Source organism: Nuphar pumila, chromosome 9, assembly GCF_984573655.1.
Source record: "Nuphar pumila chromosome 9, dmNupPumi1.hap1.1, whole genome shotgun sequence".
Taxonomy (NCBI): domain Eukaryota; kingdom Viridiplantae; phylum Streptophyta; class Magnoliopsida; order Nymphaeales; family Nymphaeaceae; genus Nuphar; species Nuphar pumila.
The window spans coordinates 29,721,354-29,745,078 of record NC_143257.1 but is presented as its reverse complement, the minus strand read 5'-3'; positions in this window follow the sequence as shown (position 1 = coordinate 29,745,078).

The window sequence follows — 23,725 nt, the reverse complement described above, 5'->3', positions numbered from 1 at the left end:
GAGTATAAAGATTTGAAATCTATTTTGGAAGGTAAGACCAACACAAGGGTTGATCTTTGAGTATAAAGATTTGAAATCTATTTTGGAAGATAGGATCAACACGAGTTTTGAATTTTCAATACAATGGTTCGAAAACTTATTTTTGAAAATATGATCAACACGAGGGTTGATTTTTTTTTATAGAGGTTGGACCAAAGAATATTTGAATTCTTTGATTATCATAATGAAGACTTTCAAAATTTCATGATTTTTTTTAAAAAAAAAAAAAACCTCATAGGTAATATCATTTCTCTCATGAATGATGTCAGGATTGTCCCGTATTCTGAAAAGAAACAGGAATTTAAATGCCCCAGTATGGCAAAAGAAGGAAGTATTTTGAATATCAAAGATATAAAGAAAAATTGACATTTCATTTGATAAGCAAAGGTTTGATAATAGAACTGAATATTTACAAGAACTTTGAAAGAAAAAGGATTCATAAAAGACTGGGCTGACTTGCCCCTACAAGACGACTAACAAAAGGAAATGACAATGCATACAAAAAAAACTAGGGCATTCTCAATTCTTTGAGTGATCCGGAAATGGCTCTGTCAGGAGTGCTGGCTACCCTTCTTCCTCGTCCTCTATCAGCTCACTTCTGTCAATGTAGTCTTGTATCATATGCTTGAGGATGAAGCTGTGCTCTGTATCATGCCCCGTTTCCTTGTGGTACTTGCAGAATTGGTCCTTGAATTTTCCCAACATTACGAGAGGATCTGCGATTTTAGGGAGTTTGATCATCCCATGATTTAAAAGGTAATCCATAATCACTTCTAAACTTTGAGCTAACGGGGTGAAGACTCGGTCTTTCTCCCACTTGATATACTTGGGCTTCTCTTGAAGATCACCCTTTTGCTGAAGGCCAATTGAAAGCGGTTTGTCATTGTTCTTATAGGATCTCTCATTCTGCCCCTTGCTCTGATCTATTTTCGGGTCACTGCCATTGTTGTTTTTGTTCCCTTTGCTGCTACTGCCAAGACTATTGCCGGAGGCCTCAACTGAATGAGCGAACTGCACCTTCTTCTTCTGGTCTTGGATATTCTTGACTAGAGGCGTGCCCTCATAAAGCTCACTTTCTAATCCTGCCTCGATCCATTCGACTTGCTCAATCAACTTGATGAAGGATTTCGCCGGGGAAGTGGCAATGAGGCTCCTTATGGGCTGAGAGAAATTGTTGAGGATTACCTGCAATGCATGTTCCGCTGGAATGGGTACCTTCATCTTATTATAGGTGCTTCGCCACCTATGAATGAAATCTCATGCTCTTTCAGTCTCTCCTTGCTTCAGGTTGTAAAGATGATTTAATGTAGGTGAGGCTTCAATGTTGAATAAGAAGTGCTCGATGAACAAATTTACTACCTTATCCAATTCTCGTAGTTCGATAGGATTTAGGTGGTCAGCATACCACCTGACTGCTACACCCTCTAGACTGCGGGGGAAACAGATGAATAGAGCCCTGTTATCTTTCCTGAAATGGCTGCACTCTGCATAAAATGTGGCTAAGTGGGCTTTAGGGTTGTCAGTTCCATCAAACATGAGAAATTTACAAGGAAGGTTCTCCAGGTTATCGTCCCCATCTAGACCATCTGTTATCATCGCAAAATTTTTCCCCTCCCTTGCGAGAGAGAAACGAATTTTGCGAGTCAAACTTGACCAAAGTTTTGAAAATGGTTTTTGAAAATTAACTCGCCTCCGTTTTGAAAATTTGCAGGAAAATTCCGTGGAATGGGATCCGCCCGTCGGTACGAGGTTCAACCGTTCCTGGCGCCTTTACCAGGGGTAATTGAACCAAGGACCAATTATGTGCTTTAACTCGACTCAAATAGCTAAATTATGCTTTATTTTTCCTAGAATACACAAAGAATCAGGCTTGTGCTATGAAATTTTGAAAATAATGCAAGTTTGAGAAAATATGATGTTTGCTTTGGAAAATTGAAATATGCTTGAAAATTGATTGGAAAAGTACTTGAAAATTGAATTCTTGAGAAAATCATTGAATTTCATTGGAAAAGGGAAATTTGCATTGGAAAGTGATTTCTCAAGAAAATCTGAACTTTAGAAAATTGATTTTGAAATTTGGAATTGCTTTTCTGGGAAAATGAATTTGAGAATTCTAAGAAAATCTAAGAAATTCATTGGAAAAGGATTTTTGAAATGGAAAATAGATTCTCAAGTAACTAGATTCTCAGGAAAATAGGAAATCTGAGAAAATCGATCTTTTTGAAAACTTGAGACTTTGAAATTTGAGAATTTTAAAACATTGAAAAATCTTGGTTTAAACTTGGGAAATGCTTTGAAATCTCTTTTGAAAACTCAGGATTTTGAGAAAATCAGATCCTCAGAAAGACTTGGAAATTCTTGAGAAAGTTGAATTTTCTGAAATTGAAATTGGAAAATGAATTTGAGAATAATGCAATTTGAATGATATGAATGAATGAATATGAATTTGAAAAGGGAATTTCAATTGAGGAATTGAAAAATCCTTTTGAAGTTTTGAAAAATTCAGTGCATTTTGAAGTTAGCCTAAGAGTGTAGGCTGAATGTGGCTAATACGAAGATCATAAATCTTGGTTTTCTTCGTATTCTGACTATAGCAATAAATACGAATCCCACCGAGTTTATAAACTCCATAAGAGCTTGTGCACATGCCATTCGTGTAAACCATAGTGAATTTGAAATAATGTGCATGAATCATACATCACATATTAAAATTTGCATAAATTAAACTATATGCAATGCAGCCCTATTCTAAGCAGAAAAGTAACTCTTATTCCAAATTATTACATTTGAGGTTACATTGAATTGAAATAAAAAAAATAAAAGCTAAATCTTCTTCTTGAATGTTCCTGCAAAACTAGAAAACAATGTTAGCACAAAAATGTAGTTTTTTCTGAATTTATCCGAAAATATGGGAAATTATCGGATATTATTCAGACATAAATCCAAAATCATACCCCATTTGATATAAACATGATAAATAATAAATAAATTTCGAAAATAAACTTGAAAATTCGAAATTGGGGTCAAAATGACCAAAATGCCCCTGATGACCTTGAAATCAGGGTTTTCTGAAAGAATTTTTGTGGATTTTGGAATTTTGAAAATCAAATAAAATAAATCAAACATAATATGATAAAATATGATGATATGCATGAAATTTTGGAGAATTAGAAATTGAAATTTCGAAATTTAGGTCAAAATGACCAAAATACCCCCGATAACAAGACTATGGCCTTGAAACTAGGGTTTTCTGAAATAAATTTTGCAAAATGGAAAAATATGAGATGCAAATGAGATTAAAATTAACCCTAATATGATTCTACATGCTTATGTACATGATAAAAACCCTAAAATGGCGAAAATATCATAAAACATTGAATTTAACTTGATTTTCGCTTTTGAATTTAAAGATAAACTAACACATGAAGCAAATGAACTTGGAATTAAATCAAATTTGACATGGACACCTAGAATATCCCTAGAAACATAATGGAGCTCGAAAATCTATTTTTTTTTGTATTTTTAAATATAGAAATTCAAATAAAAACCCTAAATTTTGTGATTTTTGCCTAAAATGTTGATTCTATAGGGGATTTAGGATATTAAATTTCTATAAAAATTTCCCAAATTTTATGGGGTGGTAGAGGACAGTAAGGCAAGGATTTTTGCATTTTATACTTTCTTGTTTTGACCTATGGTCAGAGCTTTACCACTCCGGCAAGTTGGATCGGAATCCGACGACTCTAGGATTTAGGGGAAACAGACAAGTTTCGGTAGAAAACATGGGAAAAATGGAATACCGATGGAAAAAAGACTGAAATTGTGGTAAACTGTCCCTGACAAACAGAGTAAGATTTTAACTTTTAACACCATTGGGATTCGGGTTATGGTTTGGAAAAGGTCATACTGTTATCAGACACCTAAATCTCTGCGATTTCTGGACATTGGAATCTGTTAGACAGAAAGGGAAAATCCGGGAAAAATAACGAAACAGATCCAAAAATTCTCAATTTTTTTGAAATGACAGGAAAACATGTTAGGAACAACTTTCATGTTGAAAGTTTTTGCAGATGGGCTACGGATTGAACAGACTCGGTGCATTAGGTTCTGTCTATACCCTGACAAAAGAAAATCAAGATTTTCCCAAGGGTCTGGGAAATCCGATTTTTTACAGAGAGTAAAACTAACTGGAAAAACTTAAAAATTTCCAGATCATCATTAGATTCGATTATAAATCCACTGTGATTTTTGGAGGATGATCCGGATCTCCCACAAGGGTGGTGCCGGAGGTTCTTGTCTGCCAAAGCAGAATTTGGAATTTCCAAGGGGTTAAAAACCCAATGTCAATCTTTTATTTTTTTATGAAATTCCGAATTTCAAGCTAATCCAATTTTTTTACAGAAGTTTAATGACACATAAATATAAAGATCATAAAATCTAAAAAAATTATTAATGAATGAATCTACGCAAAATAACATCTAGATCATACCTATAACCGAAAACTTATATATTCTAAACTAAATGTTAACAAAAACCACACAAAGTGAATAAAATGAATAATGAAAATGAATTAAATGCATTACTTAAATATAAAACTACATGAAATATGAGAATAAAATAAATTTGACAGGGTATGATCCATTTTAATGTTGGCTATTGGTGGTAGAGGGATCCGATCCATTTATCGGATGGATTACCTCATTTGCATAGCCTTGTCATAACAAAACCAATATTTCACGTTTTCAAATCCATAAAGCATGGTCTCTTACCAACGTAAATCCAGTTTTAATTAGTTTCACATGGTATTCATAGCCTAACACAAAAAAAACTCATGTTAGCAAGAAAAATCCTCCAAATAATAAAAGGAATAGGCACTTTACCTTGAAAGCCTTGCTTATTTACATCAGTTGAAATGAATGCAAACGGAGGAGTCAGCTGCTTGGGCTGAAGCAACTTAGTCTTGTTGGAGGCTGCCAATGGTTGTAGATGAACTGCAACAAGTGAAGTGGTTGGAGGTACTGCTTCAATGGTGTTGTAGGCACCGGCTAGGGATACTTCAACATTGGAAAAGGTGGAGCTGCAAGGTTTGTTTGCTATGGAGGCTATTGGCTGGAACAATGGTTGATGGTTGTTGTGTTGGAGGTGAAGGCTGGACCGGTTGGGATGTAGCAATGGTGGCAAGGGCTGCTGGGCGTGAAAAGGAAGGCTGGATCTGTGTTAGAGGTGTTGCAGGGGAAGCCGGATGCTGCTGAAGGAGGGCTGTTGTTGGAGGCCTAGCTGCTGCTGTGGAAGGTGGCTGTGATGGAGGTGATGCCTATGGTGGTGGCTTGGGAGCAAGGGCAGCAATGGCTGCTGCCAATGATGCTGAACCGGTGGAAGAACTGATGGAAGAACTGTTGAAGATTGAAGGCTGCAGGGAAGAAGATGGCTGTTGTGGATGCAGCAGCCAAGAGAGAAGGAGAGAGCTAAAGGGAGAGAGAGAGAGAGAGGAAAGGAGAGATGCGTTCCATGGGAGATGAGGCAGCCGTATGCCTCTTGTTTTCTTTTTCTAAACTTAGGGAAGATTATATCTTTCCCTAAGTTCGTAGCTTTAATTAGGGAAGGAAAGGGAAACAACCTTTACGTGAATGGTTGGGCAAGAGGCAAAGGAAGGGAGGAAGGAAGGGAAGAAGGAAAGAAGAGGAAGAAGAAAAAGAAAGAAAAGGGAAAAAGAAAGGAAAGAAAGAAAAGGAGGGAAAAAGGAAAAGGGAAAGAAAAATGAGGAAAAAAAATGGAAAGTGGGGCTGGAGGCTTGGACGACCACCTTGTGGGTCCCACCTCTCCAAAACGCAAAATAAATAAACAAAAACAAAAATGAACAAATAAAAAGAAAATTGAAAGGAATAAAAGAAATTTTTTTTTTAATAAAACAAAAATGTAAATGAGTGGGCCATCTCAGAGCGGGTCCAAATTCCACTTTTGAAGTTCATTTTGACGATTAGAGGGGTAAAATAGTCTTTTCAAAAAATTTCTAGACGAAATGAGCTATTTTTGGCAGTTTTTGAATCGATCTCGGATTTTGAAGTTCAATACCCCGTTGCGAAGCAAATCCAGTATAGAATTTGAAATTTTGATTTTGAAAGAAATCGAGATTGTTTTTCTTGAGAAAATACTTCCAAACGAAATGAGCTATTTTTGGCAGTTTTTGAAACAAGCTCGGATTTTGAAGTTCAATACCTCGTTGCGAAGCAAATCCAGTGTAGAATTTGAAAATTTGAGTTTGAAATAAATCCAGATTATTTTTCTTGAGAAAATATTTCCAAATTTAGACTCCTGGGGGTAAAAATGTTAATTTTAAAAACCCTAGGTTTGAAATTGATTTTTGAAAATTTTTAAAACTCAATCTGGATTGAAATTTATAAAACTGGAGTTCTGGACTTCGAAAATGGAATGAAATGTGATGAAATGTTATGAAATGCTGAGAAATGATATGAAATAATGAGAAATGACATGAAATGCTATGCGAAATGCTAACCCTGAATGAAGAATTTTGGATGTTAGATCCCGATTGACACTCGTACCAGTTCAAAAAGTGTTAAAATTGACAAAATTTGCAAAAATGGTTGAAGAAATGATTTTCGAGCTCTGCAAGCTAGAGTGACACTGGAAATTAGGGTTTGAGCTGGATTAAACTGAAATGAACTGGATTAAGCTGGGTTTTAGAGTTTTAGAACTCAAATGAACTGACAATGATACAGACTCAACTGACCTTTCCGGCTGAATTTTCAAGAAAAGCTGCCATTTTTAAAGAAATGATACAGAATGGTCACTGGAGCGAAGTGAATTACGAACCTGAACTGGCTTTGAGCTAAAACAAAGGTCAGTAATACTGACATGAACTAAAATCAAGGCTCAAACACTAGCTCAACTGATTGAACTCGGCTCAATTTTAGCTGAAAGAGCTGAAATGGACTAACATGGGCTCCTGGACATTTGGAAATGGTTTTGAACTGAAACTGGAGCACTCGAACTCGTGGTGAGCTCTAGTTAGACTCTGAGGAGTATGACTGACTATGAATGACTGACTCGGAGACAATTGGCTTGGATTTGAGTGAGAAATAAGCTCATTTATGAAGAAATGATCCCATTTTGGCAGGAATGGTCAGAAATGGAAATGGTCTGTTCATTGTGAGCTCAGATGAGCTTGAAATGTTTGATATTCTAAATGTTCTAAACTGGCCAATGAGCTTGGTTGACTCCGACTGACTGGTGTCTGGGATGACCTAGGGATAAAATGGTAATTTTCTTAATGAAAGTTGGTAAAATGGTGATTTTCTGAAACTGACTCCGGGTTTGACTCCTACACTGACCTAACAGGGTTGGCACTACACGAGGAGGGTTGTTTAAGAATGGATGAGGAAAATTTGGGGTGTTTACAGATGCCCCTCTTTGCTACTAAGCCGGCTTGAAGACGAGCTTAGTGGCAAAGAAAAACACACCAAATTTGGGCTATAAAAATTCCCCAGGTAGAAGGATCTGACTGGGTAAGAAGAAATTAGCCCTAATGAAAATGGTAGATATGAAATGGAGAATGAAGAAGAAAAATTTACTTCAAAAGAAGTGAGATTCAAGTTTTGCCCTTAACTTGGATGGGACGGGAAATACTTCTCATAGAAACGAAGCTCAGGTTTAACCCTTAACCTGACTGGGAAACAAAATACCTCATCAAAATAAGGCTCAGGTTTAACCCTTAACCTGATTGGGAAACGAAATACCTCATCAAAATGAGGCTCAAGTTTAACCCTTAACCTGACCGGGAAATGAAAATGGTAAGTTGGATGGTGAATAAGACAATTTTCTTGAAGAGGAATAAGGTGACTCTTTCAACAACACGAAAGATGAATTCTTTCGACAACGCGAAAGATAACAAGGCGATCCAAAGGAACAAAACGATTCTTTCAACAACGCGAAAGATGACAAGGCAATCCAAAGGAGCAAGGAGATTCTTTTGACAACGCAAAAGATGAATTCTTTCAACAACGCGAAAGATAACAAGGCAATCCAAAGGAACAAGGCGATTCTTTCAACAACGCGAAAGATGACAAGGCGATCCAAAGGAGCAAGGAGATTCTTTTGACAACGCAAAAGATGAATTCTTTCGACAACGCGAAAGATTACAAGGCGATCCAAAGGAGCAAGGCGATTCTTTTGACAACGCAAAAGATGAATTCTTTCGACAACGCGAAAGATGACAAGGCGATCTAAAGGAGCAAGGCGATTCTTTTGACAACGCAAAAGATGAATTCTTTCGACAACACGAAAGATGGTAAAGGCGATCCAAAGGAACAAGGCGATTCTTTCAACAACGCGAAAGATGACAAGGCGATCCAACGAAGTAAGGCGATTCTTTTGACAACGCAAAAGATGAATTCTTTCGACAACGCGAAAGATGGTAAAGGTGATCCAAAGAAACAAGGTGATTCTTTCAACAACACGAAAGATGACAAGGCGATCCAAAGGAGTAAGGCGATTCTTTTGACAACGCAAAAAATGAATTCTTTCGACAACGCGAAAGATGGAAAAAGGCGATCCAAAGGAACAAGGCGATTCTTTCAACAACGCGAAAGATGATAAGGCGATCCAAAGGAGCAAGGCGATTCTTTTGACAACGCAAAAGATGAATTCTTTCGACAACGCGAAAGACGGAAAAAGGCGATTCAAAGGAACAAGGCGATTCTTTCAACAACGCGAAAGATGATAAGGCGATTCTTTTGACAACGCAAAAGATGAATTCTTTCAACAACGCGAAAGATAACAAAGGCGATCCTTTCACAGAAAAGGCTAATCTTTCAACAACGCGAAAGATGATAAAGGTTACTCTCTCAAGGAGGTAAAAGGTGATATCATGATGTGTCAAGATGGACATCGAGCTCTTCACTTCATGTCAAGATAGTAAGAAAATATTGCCAAAATGTTAAAAATTGTTTGTTGATTCAAAATGCTTGAAATTGATGTATATTGGTATGAAAATCTTTCCTCTTTTCTACCTGAAGTATTACCTCCGACTGGGCTTAACTCTATAGAATCAAGATTCGAATTCAAATTGCTTGCAATTGGCCTTTTTTTTCAAGGAAGCTATCAATTTTCTTGATATGAGCAGAAAAGATAGTATTCTTGATATTGTGAGAGCAATTGGTGAAAGAATATTGATAATAGAATTTCACAAAATTAAAGAAGATTCTTTGGCAAATTTGGCAGTCTGATATCCTGAGATTCTTTCCTCATGATGATCTTTCTGCCCACTTTTTTTTCTTTTTTGGCAGAATTAGAGCTCTCTTAGGTTTTTGGGGATTTTATTACATCATCCTTCATTTTGGAGATGTCCTGACTTTTCTCTATTTTTTTTTTTGGAAGGGTACGTCACAAACTCCTTCATCTTGGAGATGTTCCGATCCTTCTTTTTCTCTCAGGGATTATATCGACGGTCATTGGCTCATTGGTTGGAAATCTCTTGATGATAGCGGAAATTAAATATCCTTTAGGGTTTGTCGGGAGGCTCATCACAGTCGCCTTCATCTTGACGGTGCTCTGAACTTTCCCTGGAAGGATCCGTCACAAACTCCGTCATCTTGGAGATGATTCAAATCTTCTTTGGCCCCGGGGGTCTACTCGCATAATTCGTCTTCATCTTGACGATAGTTGAGAGATCCCTTTTGCAGATATTTAATTGCAGCTTTAGGTGATTGAGGAGATATAGGGATTGAATGGATTTTTCTGTATCACCCAGGATATTTCGACTGCTTTATTTTCCAAGAATGATCTTTAAAAATGTGCCATTGACTGCGATCAATACCGATTACTTATGGCTTTGCAACAACATTGAATTTCCTTTTGCTGGCCATATCGAGAATTTATTCTTCATCCTTTTGGTTGGCCAATAGAAAGAATTTGAATTTTGAATCCTTTTTCACGAAAGCTTTGACCTTTCGGAAATAATACTGAAGGTATTCTGAGGTATTGTTTTTGTATAATAAAAAAATTGAAATCAACAAATATTTAATGACAAATTGGCAAGGTTTTCTTGAAATCCTTTGTGGAAGCGAGTATTTGAAGCACAACGCAACGCATCCATGACAGAAATTTTCTTCTCCTTTCCCCAAAGGAGAAGATTCAGAAATGGGAAATAGAAATTACTCCTCTCTTCCCTGAAGAGGAGGTGTTTGCAAAACAAACTTTCGAAGAGAAATTAAGCTTTCGTCAAAACTTCCTAAGATTAGGCTTCTCTTATGGAAAGGGGGTCGGTAATGGTGAGGTCAGTGAATCGGTCATGAAAGAACGAGTCCATCACACTCTCCCTGAAAAGAGGGTCCTTCACGATGAAATGGCCTAGTACGAAATTATGGTCACAAGGAAAGCGAACTTCCGTCGAAGCTCTCCCTGAACTAAGGGTTCCTTGTATGAAATTGGAATTTTGTTTTGCAAACGGTTCACAAAGACACGAGTCCCTTCAAACTCTCCCTGAAAAGGGGCTAGGTGAACAAAGGATAGCATGCGAAAAGAACGAGCTCCCTTGAACTCTCCCTGTACAAAGGGTCTCTCGCAAGAGAAAATGATTGGAATTGGTATTGAGTGACCAAAAGGTCGAAATTGGAATTTAGAAAATTTGAAATTTTGAAATTTGAAATTGGAAATTTGGAATTTGGAATTTGGAAATTGAAAATTGATTGACCCAAAGGTTGAAATTGGAATTGATTGATCCAAAGGTTGAAATTTAAAATTGGTTGACCCAGAGGTCGAAATTGGAAATTTAAAAATTGGGTGGCTCGAGGGCCGAATTGGTAATTGGAATTTGAACTTTGATGAATGATCAACACAAAGACTGAATCCGAGAGGTTGAGTGATACGACCAACCAGGGAGACACTAACCACAAGTGCTCAACTTTGAAAGAACACCAGCATGAATACCGGGTTTTGAAAATATGTCAACATAGACTTTGGATTTTGAAAATTTACCACTTCGAGCACTGGATTTTTAAAAACACACCAGTTCGAGCATTGGATTTTGAAAATGTACTAGTACAAGCATTATGTTTTGAAAAATTACCAGTACGAGTACTAGGTTTTGAAGAATTACCAACACAAACACTGGGTTTTGGAAATTTACCAGCCCGAACACTGGTTTTTGGAAATTTACCAGCACAAACACGGGATTTTTTTTTTTAAAAATTACCAGCACGAACACTGGTTTTTTAAAAAATTACCAGCATGAACACTGGATTTTGAAGAATTACTAATTGATTTTGATAGAAGATTTTCAATCTTCATTCTCACGATGACTTAGACAACTGTCGGTGTCTCAGGATTTATCCCTTATCCTGAATGGGTAGTTCAGGTTTATCCCTTAACCTGAAGGGGAAATTAATATGATGCATATGTATGCGAATGAATGCATGCAAATGCAAATGAATGCAAATGTATGCAAAATGATGTAAATGGATGCACATGCATGCAAAATGAGAGATTTGTGTGCCTGCCTGCATACAAGATGTTTTGAAAACAATTTTCAAAATAATGCCCCAGTATAACTGGGAAAGAAGAATTTGACCATTGTTGAAGAAAGTATATTGAGGAATTACAAAGGATGGAATAGAGGATTTAAGTATAGAATTTTTTCAAATGTTGAGCATTGATGGGATCTGATAATTCCACACCATCAGCATTGATGAGCAGATATGAATTGCGGGGTAATGCTTCCTCGACAATATAGGGCCCTTCCCAATTCAGCGACCATTTTTCACCCAGACGGTGCTTGAGATAGGTCGTTAATCTGAGCACTAGATCATTGACTCAGGATTTTCTTTCAATGACAAATTTTGCATATTGTCTGGCTATCCTCTGATGATATGATTGAGTGTGCTCTGCTGCTCTGAGTCTTCTTTCATCAAGCAAATCAAGCTGTACTAGCCGTTGTTGCTGATACTGATCAAGAGGTAATTCTAGAAGTGATGCAAATTTTAAGGCAGGTTTCTGAACTTGTAGAGGCAGTACTACTTCAGTTCCGTAGACAAGTTCTGACGGAGTAGCATTAGTTGGAGTTCGAATGGTAGTTTTGTATGCTCAAAATGCATCATGGATCTTCTCATGCCAGTCACGACATGTTTCCAAAGTTCGCTCCAAGATTCTAATAAGAATCTTACTGGTGGCCTCTGCTTGACCATTCCCTTGAGGATAATAAAGAGCGGAGAAATGATGATGGATTCTGAACTTCAAGCAAAATGTCCTCATTCTCTCATTCTTGAAATGACTGCCATTGTCTGACACGATATTGTGCAGTATACCAAAGCGGCAAAGGATGTTCTTGTGGATGAATGAGACCACATGTCGACCTTCTACTGTACGTAGAGTAACTGCTTCTACCCATTTGGTGAAATATTCTATTGCGACAAGAAAATATTTGTAGCCGTTTGAAGCAGGAGTGATGGGGTCCACAACATCAAAGGCCCCACATAGAAAATAGCCATGGAGAGATAACAGATTGCAAATATGTTTGCTGGCGCATGAACAGAAGGTGCATGTATCTGGCATAGAGCACACTTCTTCACAAAATGGTAGCAATCTTGTAGCATAGTCTTCCAATAATATCCCGCCCAGATGATTTGCTTGATAAGAGTTTGGTAGCCGACGTGACCACCGCAAATGCCTTCGTGTACCTCCTGCACAACTTCTTTGGCTTCATCTTCGTCTAGGCATTTGGAATGTTCAGAACTGAATCCACTATGATAGAGGACATCGGCGAGAATAAAATATCGGGCAGACCCGCGTCGAATCACTTGTTTCTCTTGCTAGTGATATTCTGAGAGAAGGAGACTGATGTCTTCTCCTTGATGGGAGCCTTTCTGAGACTGTCTTCAGCTTGCTCAGACATCATCCTAATCATCATTTTCTTGAACATCTGATATATAGCAGGATCAATGTTATCCCTATCATTCAGACTCTGTCTTCTGGCAGATCTTGGGGAATCCATTTCTTCTTGTCTGCTTCTAAAATCACTGATGCCCTGATACAGTGGTGTCTTCTTGCTTGATTTGATCTGAACCACTTGGGAATACTGATGCTCTCTACAGAATGAATGATTAAATTTCGATGATGAAGATTCAGGATAGAAATGAATATAAAAAAAAAATATTTTATGAGAATTTGGTAGATAATTGAAAGAGTATCCCATTACTAGGGATTGAGTCATCGCTGGGATTACGATAATTGCGTTGTCATTCCTTTACAAAGAAAATAAACAACTGAAAATCATGCCTTGTTACCTAGGCGAGGTCGTCAAACCATGAAAATTGAAGGATTTTTTTTATTGAAGGAAAAATTTGATTGCATCAATAATAAACTTGGGAAAGAGGGGGCGGACAGACAATTTGCCACCACTCTTTATAACTAGCAGAGACACGAGGATCAGGAAAAAGTGGAAGAGTAACAAAAGAGTCTCAGCCATATCTGGCAAAATGGTATGTTCCGGACCACTGCGCTGATGCAAGGTTGAATTCTGGCATAACCCCTGATAGTAGCCGAGCTTCTACGCGCTTCTGTCTTTGAGAAAATTGCCTGACGCATCGCTCTGGATAGTAGTAGGTACAGGAAAATGGGCCAAGTAGCTTGAACTGCTTGCCATACACATATGTATATTTGGGAAGAAGGCGAGCCCTTCAGTGCACAGAACCATCGCATGCTGATTTCTTTCTCGAGCTGTTCTAGATAATGAGCTGACTTTTGCAAATGCCTCATACTGTCGGTAGATCTCGATCAAGCTCACGTACTCATTCTCATTTTCTTCAATCAGTGGCCAAGACTTACGCCCTGTCATGCGAGCCACGACATCTTTAGGGTCCAGACCCTTGACATTGATCAGAAATTGTTGCTCTAATGGATCTCCAGGCTGACTGGCTGGCTCAGGCAGTCCCATAATCTCTGAAAACTCATCCATGAGTAGTGTCATCTTACCCCATGGGAACCAGAATGTGCAAGTGCGCGGATTCCACCGCTCTGCCAGTGCATGGATCAGATTGCCATTGACTATCAACTTTCCCACTGCAGATGCCAGTTCCAACCCGCAATCGCTCAAGTGGTCCAGAAACATACGAGAGAAGTTTTTGAACCAGATATAGTACCACCGGGGGAAGAAGGGTCCGGTGTTGAGAGCTTGATGCTCGGGAAGACTTTGTCGCACCTCGTAGGAGATGTGACCCTCATAAAAGACAGAGTCGAACTGACTGAATGCCATTAGACTAAAAGATAGGAAGATTGGAATTAGACTTTGAAAAAAATACAAGAATTTTGAAAATTGCAGGCAGGATAAAAAGCTAGAAATTCAAAGTCCAGAGGAACGAAAGAATGGAAAATCTCCTGGAGTTTTGAAGAAAAGGTGGATAATTTGAAAAAAATCGTCCAGGGTTTTTGAGAAAAAAGAGATATTTTATAAAAGATGAAAAATGAGGTATTTTGGAAAAATATGAGAAAATAAGGCAAAAATGAATATCATACATTCAATTACAAACAATTATGCACATACAGCAATCCCTAAGAAGCTGACTCTAAATGCATTGATTTTGAAAGAGCTTTAGGACCCTAATCCTGACTCTAGGTTCAGATCAACTGTGTCCAATCCAGTTATGCCGATATACTCAAGCCGAGGCTCGATGTACGTGGCATAAAAATTCATCTCCGGTTCTAGACTTGTGTTTTCCCAACATCCTTGAGCGCCTGCCGATATACGTTGGACTATGGCCCTTGGTACGTGGCAGGGGGGCGTTAGCCCAAATAAGTGGCCCAGGTGTGAGGCTCTGTCCCGAACTATGGTTCTAGAAGAGAGCCCAGCAACGTGAAGACCGGGTAGACATAGGTGGGGTGGTTTTTGAAATATGATCACATGCAGACAAACAGAGGGCTCTAAGTCCTAAAGAGATAGAATTTTGAAATTTTTTAAAGAAGCAAACATTGTTTTCATACAAATCCTAGATTGAGGAGTGTTGTATTTCAGACCTAAGTCTAAGTGAGCATGAATAATTCTCCTCAATATGGTCCTACCAAACCATGCCTAGTCTACATGCAATCCATGTCAGCTGGGTTCAAGCCTAGGCTCCTAGGTTCACATGATATCAGTAATTCAAGCTGACATTCCATAGAGCATAATTTTGATAATTGAGCTAAGTCAATGCACATAATTGATCAGGCGAAGACAGGTCCCATCTCGGTCGCCAAACCTGTTATCATCGCAAAATTTTTCCCCTCCCTTGCGAGAGAGAAACGAATTTCGCGAGTCAAACTTGACCAAAGTTTTGAAAATGGTTTTTGAAAATTAACTCGCCTCCGTTTTGAAAATTTGCAAGAAAATTCCGTGGAATGGGATCCGCCCGTCGGTACGAGGTTCAACCGTTCCTGGCGCCTTTACCAGGGGTAATTGAACCAAGGACCAATTATGTGCTTTAACTCGACTCAAATATCTAAATTATGCTCTATTTTTCCTAGAATGCACAAAGAATCAGGCTTGTGCTATGAAATTTTGAAAATAATGCAAGTTTGAGAAAATATGATGTTTGCTTTGGAAAATTGAAATATGCTTGAAAATTGATTGGAAAAGTACTTGAAAATTGAATTCTTGAGAAAATCATTGAATTTCATTGGAAAAGGGAAATTTGCATTGGAAAGTGATTTCTCAAGAAAATCTGAACTTTAGAAAATTGATTTTGAAATTTGGAATTGCTTTTCTGGGAAAATGGATTTGAGAATTCTAAGAAAATCTAAGAAATTCATTGGAAAAGGATTTTTGAAATGGAAAATAGATTCTCAAGTAACTAGATTCTCAGGAAAATAGGAAATCTGAGAAAATCGATCTTTTTGAAAACTTGAGACTTTGAAATTTGAGAATTTTAAAACATTGGAAAATCTTGGTTTGAACTTGGGAAATGCTTTGAAATCTCTTTTGAAAACTCAGGATTTTGAGAAAATCAGATCCTCAGAAAGACTTGGAAATTCTTGAGAAAGTTGAATTTTCTGAAATTGAAATTGGAAAATGAATTTGAGAATAATGCAATTTGAATGATATGAATGAATGAATATGAATTTGAAAAGGGAATTTCAATTGAGGAATTGAAAAATCCTTTTGAAGTTTTGAAAAATGCAGTGCATTTTGAAGTTAGCCTAAGAGTGTAGGCTGAATGTGGCTAATACGAAGATCATAAATCTTGGTTTTCTTCGTATTCTGACTATGGCCATAAATACGAATCCCACCGAGTTTATAAACTCCATAAGAGCTTGTGCACGTGCCATTCGTGTAAAGCATAGTGAATTTGAAATAATGTGCATGAATCATACATCACATATTAAAATTTGCATAAATTAAACTATATGCAATGCAACCCTATTCTAAGCAGAAAAGTAACTCTTATTCCAAATTATTACATTTGAGTTTACATTGAATTGAAATAAAAAAAATAAAAGCTAAATCTTCTTCTTGAATGTTCCTGCAAAACTAGAAAAAATGTTAGCACAAAAATGTAGTTTTTTCTGAATTTATCCGAAAATATGGGAAATTATCGGATATTATTCAGATATAAACCCAAAATCATACCCCATTTGATATAAACATGATAAATAATAAATAAATTTCAAAAATAAACTTGAAAATTCGAAATTGGGGTCAAAATGACCAAAATGCCCCTGATGACCTTGAAATCAGGGTTTTCTGAAAGAATTTTTGTAGATTTTGGAATTTTGAAAATCAAATAAAATAAATCAAACATAATATGATAAAATATGATGATATGCATGAAATTTTGGAGAATTAGAAATTGAAATTTCGAAATTTAGGTCAAAATGACCAAAATACCCCCGATAACAAGACTATGGCCTTGAAACTAGGGTTTTCTGAAATAAATTTTGCAAAATGGAAAAATATGAGATGCAAATGAGATTCAAATTAACCCTAATATGATTCTACATGCTTATGTACATGATAAAAACCCTAAAATGGCGAAAATATCATAAAACATCGAATTTAACTTGATTTTCGCTTGATTTTCGCTTTTGAATTTAAAGATAAACTAACACATGAAGCAAATGAACTTGGAATTAAGTCAAATTTGACATGGACACCTAGAATATCCCTAGAAACATAATGGAGCTCGAAAATCTAATTTTTTTGTATTTTTAAATATGGAAATTCAAATAAAAACCCTAAATTTTGTGATTTTTGCCTAAAATGTTGATTCTAAAGGGGATTTAGGATATTAAATTTCTATACAAATTTCCCAAATTTTATGGGGTGACAGAGGACAGTAAGTCAAGGATTTGTGTCTTTTATACTTTCTGGTTTTGACCTATGGTCGGAGCTGTACCACTCCGGCAAGTTGGATCAGAATCCGACGACTCTAGGATTTAGGGGAAACAGACAGGTTTCGGTAGAAAACATGGGAAAAATGAAATACCGATGGAAAAAAGACTGAAATTGTGGCAAAATGTCCCTGCCAAACAGAGAAAGATTTTATCTTTTGACACCATTGGGATTCGGGTTATGGTTTGGAAAAGGTCATACTGTTATCAGAGACCTAAATCTCTGCGATTTCTGGACATTGGAATCTGTTAGACAGAAAGGGAAAATCCGGGAAAAATAATGAAACAGATCCAAAAATTCCCAAATTTTTGGAAATGACAGGAAAACATGTTAGAAACAACTTTAGTGTTGAAAGTTGTTTTAGATGGGCTACGGATTGAACAGACTTGGTGCATTAGGTTCTGTCTATACCCTGACGAAAGAAAATCAAGATTTTCCCAAAGGTCTGGGAAATCCGATTTTTTACAGAGAGTAAAACTAACTGAAAAAACTTCAAAATTTACATATCATCAGTAGATTCGATTATAAATCCACTGTGATTTTTGGAGGATGATCCGAATCTCTCACAAGGGTGGTGCCGGAGGTTCTTGTCTGCCAAAGCAGAATTTGGAATTTCCAGGGGGTTAAAAACCCAATGTCAATCTTTTATTTTTTTATGAAATTCCGAATTTCAAGCTAATCCAATTTTTTTACAGAAGTTTAATGACACATAAATATAAAGATCATAAAATCTAAAAAAATTATTAATGAATGAATCTACGCAAAATAACATCTAGATCATACCTATAACCGAAAACTTTTATATTCTAAACTAAATGTTAACAAAAACCACACAAAGTGAATAAAATGAATAATGAAAATAAATTAAATGCATTACTTAAATATAAAACTACATGAAATATGAGAATAAAATAAATTTGACAGGGTATGATCCATTTTAATGTTGGCTATTGGTGGTAGAGGGATCCGATCCATTTATCGGATGGATTACCTCATTTGCATAGCCTTGTCATAACAAAACCAATATTTCACGTTTTCAAATCCATAAAGCATGGTCTCTTACCAACGTAAATCCAGTTTTAATTAGTTTCACATGGTATTCATAGCCTAACACAAAAAAAACTCATGTTAGCAAGAAAAATCCTCCAAATAATAAAAGGAATAGGCACTTTACCTTGAAAGCCTTGCTTATTTACATCAGTTGAAATGAATGCAAACGGAGGAGTCAGCTGCTTGGGCTGAAGCAACTTAGTCTTGTTGGAGGCTGCCAATGGTTGTAGATGAACTGCAACAAGTGAAGTGGTTGGAGGTACTGCTTCAATGGTGTTGTAGGCACCGGCTAGGGATACTTCAACATTGGAAAAGGTGGAGCTGCAAGGTTTGTTTGCTATGGAGGCTATTGGCTGGAACAATGGTTGATGGTTGTTGTGTTGGAGGTGAAGGCTGGACCGGTTGGGATGTAGCAATGGTGGCAAGGGCTGCTGGGCGTGAAAAGGAAGGCTGGATCTGTGTTAGAGGTGTTGCAGGGGAAGCCGGATGCTGCTGAAGGAGGGCTGTTGTTGGAGGCCTAGCTGCTGCTGTGGAAGGTGGCTGTGATGGAGGTGATGCCTATGGTGGTGGCTTGGGAGCAAGGGCAGCAATGGCTGCTGCCAATGATGCTGAACCGGTGGAAGAACTGTTGAAGATTGAAGGCTGCAGGGAAGAAGATGGCTGTTGTGGATGCAGCAGCCAAGAGAGAAGGAGGGAGCTAAAGGGAGAGAGAGAGAGAGAGAGAGAGAGAGAGGAAAGGAGAGATGCGTTCCATGGGAGATGAGGCAGCCGTATGCCTCTTGTTTTCTTTTTCTTTTTTTCTAAACTTAGGGAAGATTATATCTTTCCCTAAGTTCTTAGCTTTAATTAGGGAAGGAAAGGGAAACAGCCTTTACGTGAATGGTTGGGCAAGAGGGAAAGGAAGGGAGGAAGGAAGGGAAGAAGGAAAGAAGAGGAAGAAGAAAAAGAAGAAAAAGAAAGAAAAGGGAAAAAGAAAGGAAAGAAAGAAAAGGAGGGAAAAAGGAAAAGGGAAAGAAAAATGAGGAAAAAAAATGGAAAGTGGGGCTGGAGGCTTGGACGACCACCTTGTGGGTCCCACCTCTCTAAAACGCAAAATAAATAAATAAAAACAAAAATGAACAAATAAAAAGAAAATTGAAAGGAATAAAAGATTTTTTTTTTTTAATAAAACAAAAATGTAAATGAGTGGGCCATCTCAGAGCGGGTCCAAATTCCACTTTTGAAGTTCATTTTGACGATTAGAGGGGTAAAATAGTCTTTTCAGAAAATTTCTAGACGAAATGAGCTATTTTTGGCAGTTTTTGAATCGATCTCGGATTTTGAAGTTCAATACCCCGTTGCGAAGCAAATCCAGTATAGAATTTGAAAATTTGATTTTGAAAGAAATCGAGATTGTTTTTCTTGAGAAAATACTTCCAAACGAAATGAGCTATTTTTTGCAGTTTTTGAAACAAGCTCGGATTTTGAAGTTCAATACCTCATTGCGAAGCAAATCTAGTGTAGAATTTGAAAATTTGAGTTTGAAATAAATCCAGATTATTTTTCTTGAGAAAATATTTCTAAATTTAGACTCCTGGGGGTAAAAATGTTAATTTTAAAAACCCTGGGTTTGAAATTGATTTTTGAAAATTTTTAAAACTCAATCTGGATTGAAATTTATAAAACTGGAGTTCTGGACTTCGAAAATGGAATGAAATGTTATGAAATGCTGAGAAATGATATGAAATGATGAGAAATGACATGAAATGCTATGTGAAATGCTTACCCTGAATGAAGAATTTTGGATGTTAGATCCCGATTGACACTCGTACCAGTTCAAAAAGTGTTAAAATTGACAAAATTTGCAAAAATGGTTGAGGAAATGATTTTCGAGCTCTGCAAGCTAGAGTGACACTGGAAATTAGGGTTTGAGCTGGATTAAACTGAAATGAACTGGATTGAGCTGGGTTTTAGAGTTTTAGAACTCAAATGAACTGACAATGATATAGACTCAACTGACCTTTCCGGCTGAATTTTCAAGAAAAGCTGCCATTTTTAAAGAAATGATACGGAATGGTCACTGGAGCGAAGTGAATTACGAACCTGAACTGGCTTTGAGCTAAAACAAAGGTCAGTAATACTGACATGAACTAAAATCAAGGCTCAAACACTAGCTCAACTGATTGAACTCGGCTCAATTTTAGCTGAAAGAGCTGAAATGGACTAACATGGCCTCCTGGACATTTGGAAATGGTTTTGAACTGAAACTGGAGCACTCGAACTCGTGGTGAGCTCAAGTTAGACTCTGAGGAGTATGACTGACTATGAATGACTGACTCGGAGACAATTGGCTTGGATTTAAGTGAGAAATAAGCTCATTTATGAAGAAATGATCCCATTTTGGCAAGAATGGTCAGAAATTGAAATGGTCTGTTCATTGTGAGCTCAGATGAGCTTGAAATGTTTGATATTCTAAATGTTCTAAACTGACCAATGAGCTTGGTTGACTCCGACTGACTGGTGTCTGAGATGACCTAGGGATAAAATGGTAATTTTCCTAATGAAAGTTGGTAAAATGGTGATTTTCTGAAACTGACTCCGGGTTTGACTCCTACACTGACCTAACAGGGTTGGCACTGCACGAGGAGGGTTGTTTGAGAATGGATGAGGAAAATTTGGGGTGTTTACACCATCATAAAATCTTCGCCAGTATAGGTCTGCTTGCCCTTACCCTTGGCTTGAGTGTCCTTGATTGCTCGATTCATCTCGTTCATCTGCTTGCTCATCAGGTCCTCTACTGAAGCCCCAGACTTGGGCTTGTTGACAGATTCTGGCTCTTCTACAGCCATCTTTACGGACTGTCTCGGAGGATTCTGTTTGTAGACAATCTGCTCTTCCTCTTCTGATTCTTCCTTGACTGATTCTGATTCTTCAGAAGTCGTGTCTGGCTGTACCTTCTTTTTGATGATTCTGACTTGCTTCTTTACAGGCTTCTTCCTCAGCTTGCTTTTAGGAACTGCCTCTTTCAGCTTGGCCTCGGCTTGCTCCGACATCATCCTTGCCATCATCTTTTGGAACATATCATACATAGCGGGGTCGATGTCATCTTTTCTGTTCTGGCCCTGTCCCCTCACTGATTTAGGAGAGCTCATCCCTTCCGCCTCACTGTCGCTGTGTTGAGAAACTGTTTCTTTTTCCGCTCTTGTCTGAACCATTTTTTAATATCAACGCTCCTTATAGAGGAAAGTGGAGGTTTTTAGACCAAAGAAACCTTTTGGAGAAGTTTTGACAAGAGGAAGGATTTAGGTTGAAATATAAAAAATTGTATCCGATTACTAGGGATTGAGTCGTCACAAAATTTGTGACAATTGTGTTGTTTACTCTACGAGGGAGAGTAACCAACTAAAAATATGAAAGAAAATATTATTTTGAAAAGGATATCTCTTGACGGAAAGAGATTTTTATGAAAATATAAACAAGAATATAAAATCAGAAGAAAATAAGAGAAAAAATGAAATTTGAGAATAAATGGTAAATATTTAAAATTTGAAGAACTTGCAGGTAGGATCAGAAGAATTTTGAAGAAATTTAGAAGAGAAGGAAAAATACACCTAGGTTTCAAAAACAAAAAGAAAAATTTGAATAATATATACCCAGGGTTTTGGAAAATATAAGATATATAAAATATCACACAATCACAGATATACAAACAAGGACGCACAAACAACGCTCCCTAAGGCTGACTCTATATGCAATATTTGAAATGGCTTGTAGGACCTTAATCCTAACTCTAAGATTTAGATCATCTGATTCCAATCAAGGTATGTCGATATACTCAAGCCGAAGCTCGAAGTACGTGGCATAAATATATTTCTCTGGTTCTAAGGTAATGGTTTCAAAACATCCTTGAGCACCTACGGATATACCTCGGACTATGGCCCTTAGGTACGTGGTAGAGAGGCACAAACCCAAATAAGTGGTCCAGTTGTGAGGCTCTCTCCCGAACTATGGTTCAGTGAGACAGCCCAGCAACGTGAAGACCGAGACAATATAGGTAGGGATGTTTTCAAAAACATGTTCAACATGCAGATAAAACCTGAAAGCTCTAATGCAAGTCCTAAAGAGATAGAATTTAAATGAAATAAAGCATACACTTGCATTCATTGTTTGCATTCAATCCCTAAAATTGAGGAGAGTTGGATTTTCAGATCTAAATCTAATGTGAACATAGAATAATCTCCTCAATATGGTCCTACCAAACCATACTTAGATCCTATATGCAAATAATGTCAGCTTAGGACAGAGTCTAGGCTCCTAAGGTTTGCATGAAAATGAAGCTGACATTTGTAGAATAAAGATTTAGATAATATCAAAGCAAAGCAAAGGCATAGATTCAACCGGACGAAGACGCATGTTCCATAACGGTCGCCAAAACTGTGATCATCGCAAAAATTTTCCTCTCTTGTGGTTTCTCTCTCTTCCTGCTCTTTCCCTTCCCAACCTTTATTCCCTCCCTTTTGAGGGAAGAAAATAAAAGGAAGGAAAAGAAATGAGAAGAGAAAAGAAAAGAAGAGAGAAGAGGAACTCTTTTGCGGGGTCTCACTTGACCTTGATTTGAAAATATTTAAAAAATTACTCGCCTCCGTTTTTGAAAATATCGCGAAAAAATGGAGAGACGGGATTCGCTCGTCGGTACGAGGTTCGACCGTTTCTGGCGCCTTTATCAGAGGTAATCAAACCAAGGATCGAATTTATGCCTTTTCGCTTTGCCTAAATATCATCTAAGAATTTACTCTAAATCTAGATGCATAAAGAGTCATGCTTGTGCAATGCAAGGATGTATGTTCTTTTTTAAAGATATTTTGAAGATTTCCAAGTATTCTGAGATGAACTTGATAATGGAGTGAAGAAATGGTTTTTGAATGGTAAAATCTAATTTAGAACTTGAGATAGATCAAAAAAGTTCTAAGTCTTTGAAATAATCAGAGTTGGGAAAAATAAATCTTGATTTGAAAAGAATGATTTTTGGAAGCTGAGATAAAAGGAAAATGAATGAATTTTCAAAATTAGAAATTGACTTTGAATTTTGAACCTGGTTTTAAGAGAAGGAGATGAAATTTGAAATGATATTGAATTCTAGATTTAAAATTTGAAGTCAGGATGGATTTGAGAAAATCAAATGGTATTTTACAAATAGAATTGAATTTAGGAAGTTCAGATGAGATCTGAAGATGGAATTGGATTTGAAATCTGAAAATGAAATGGAATTGGATTTAAAAGTTGGAA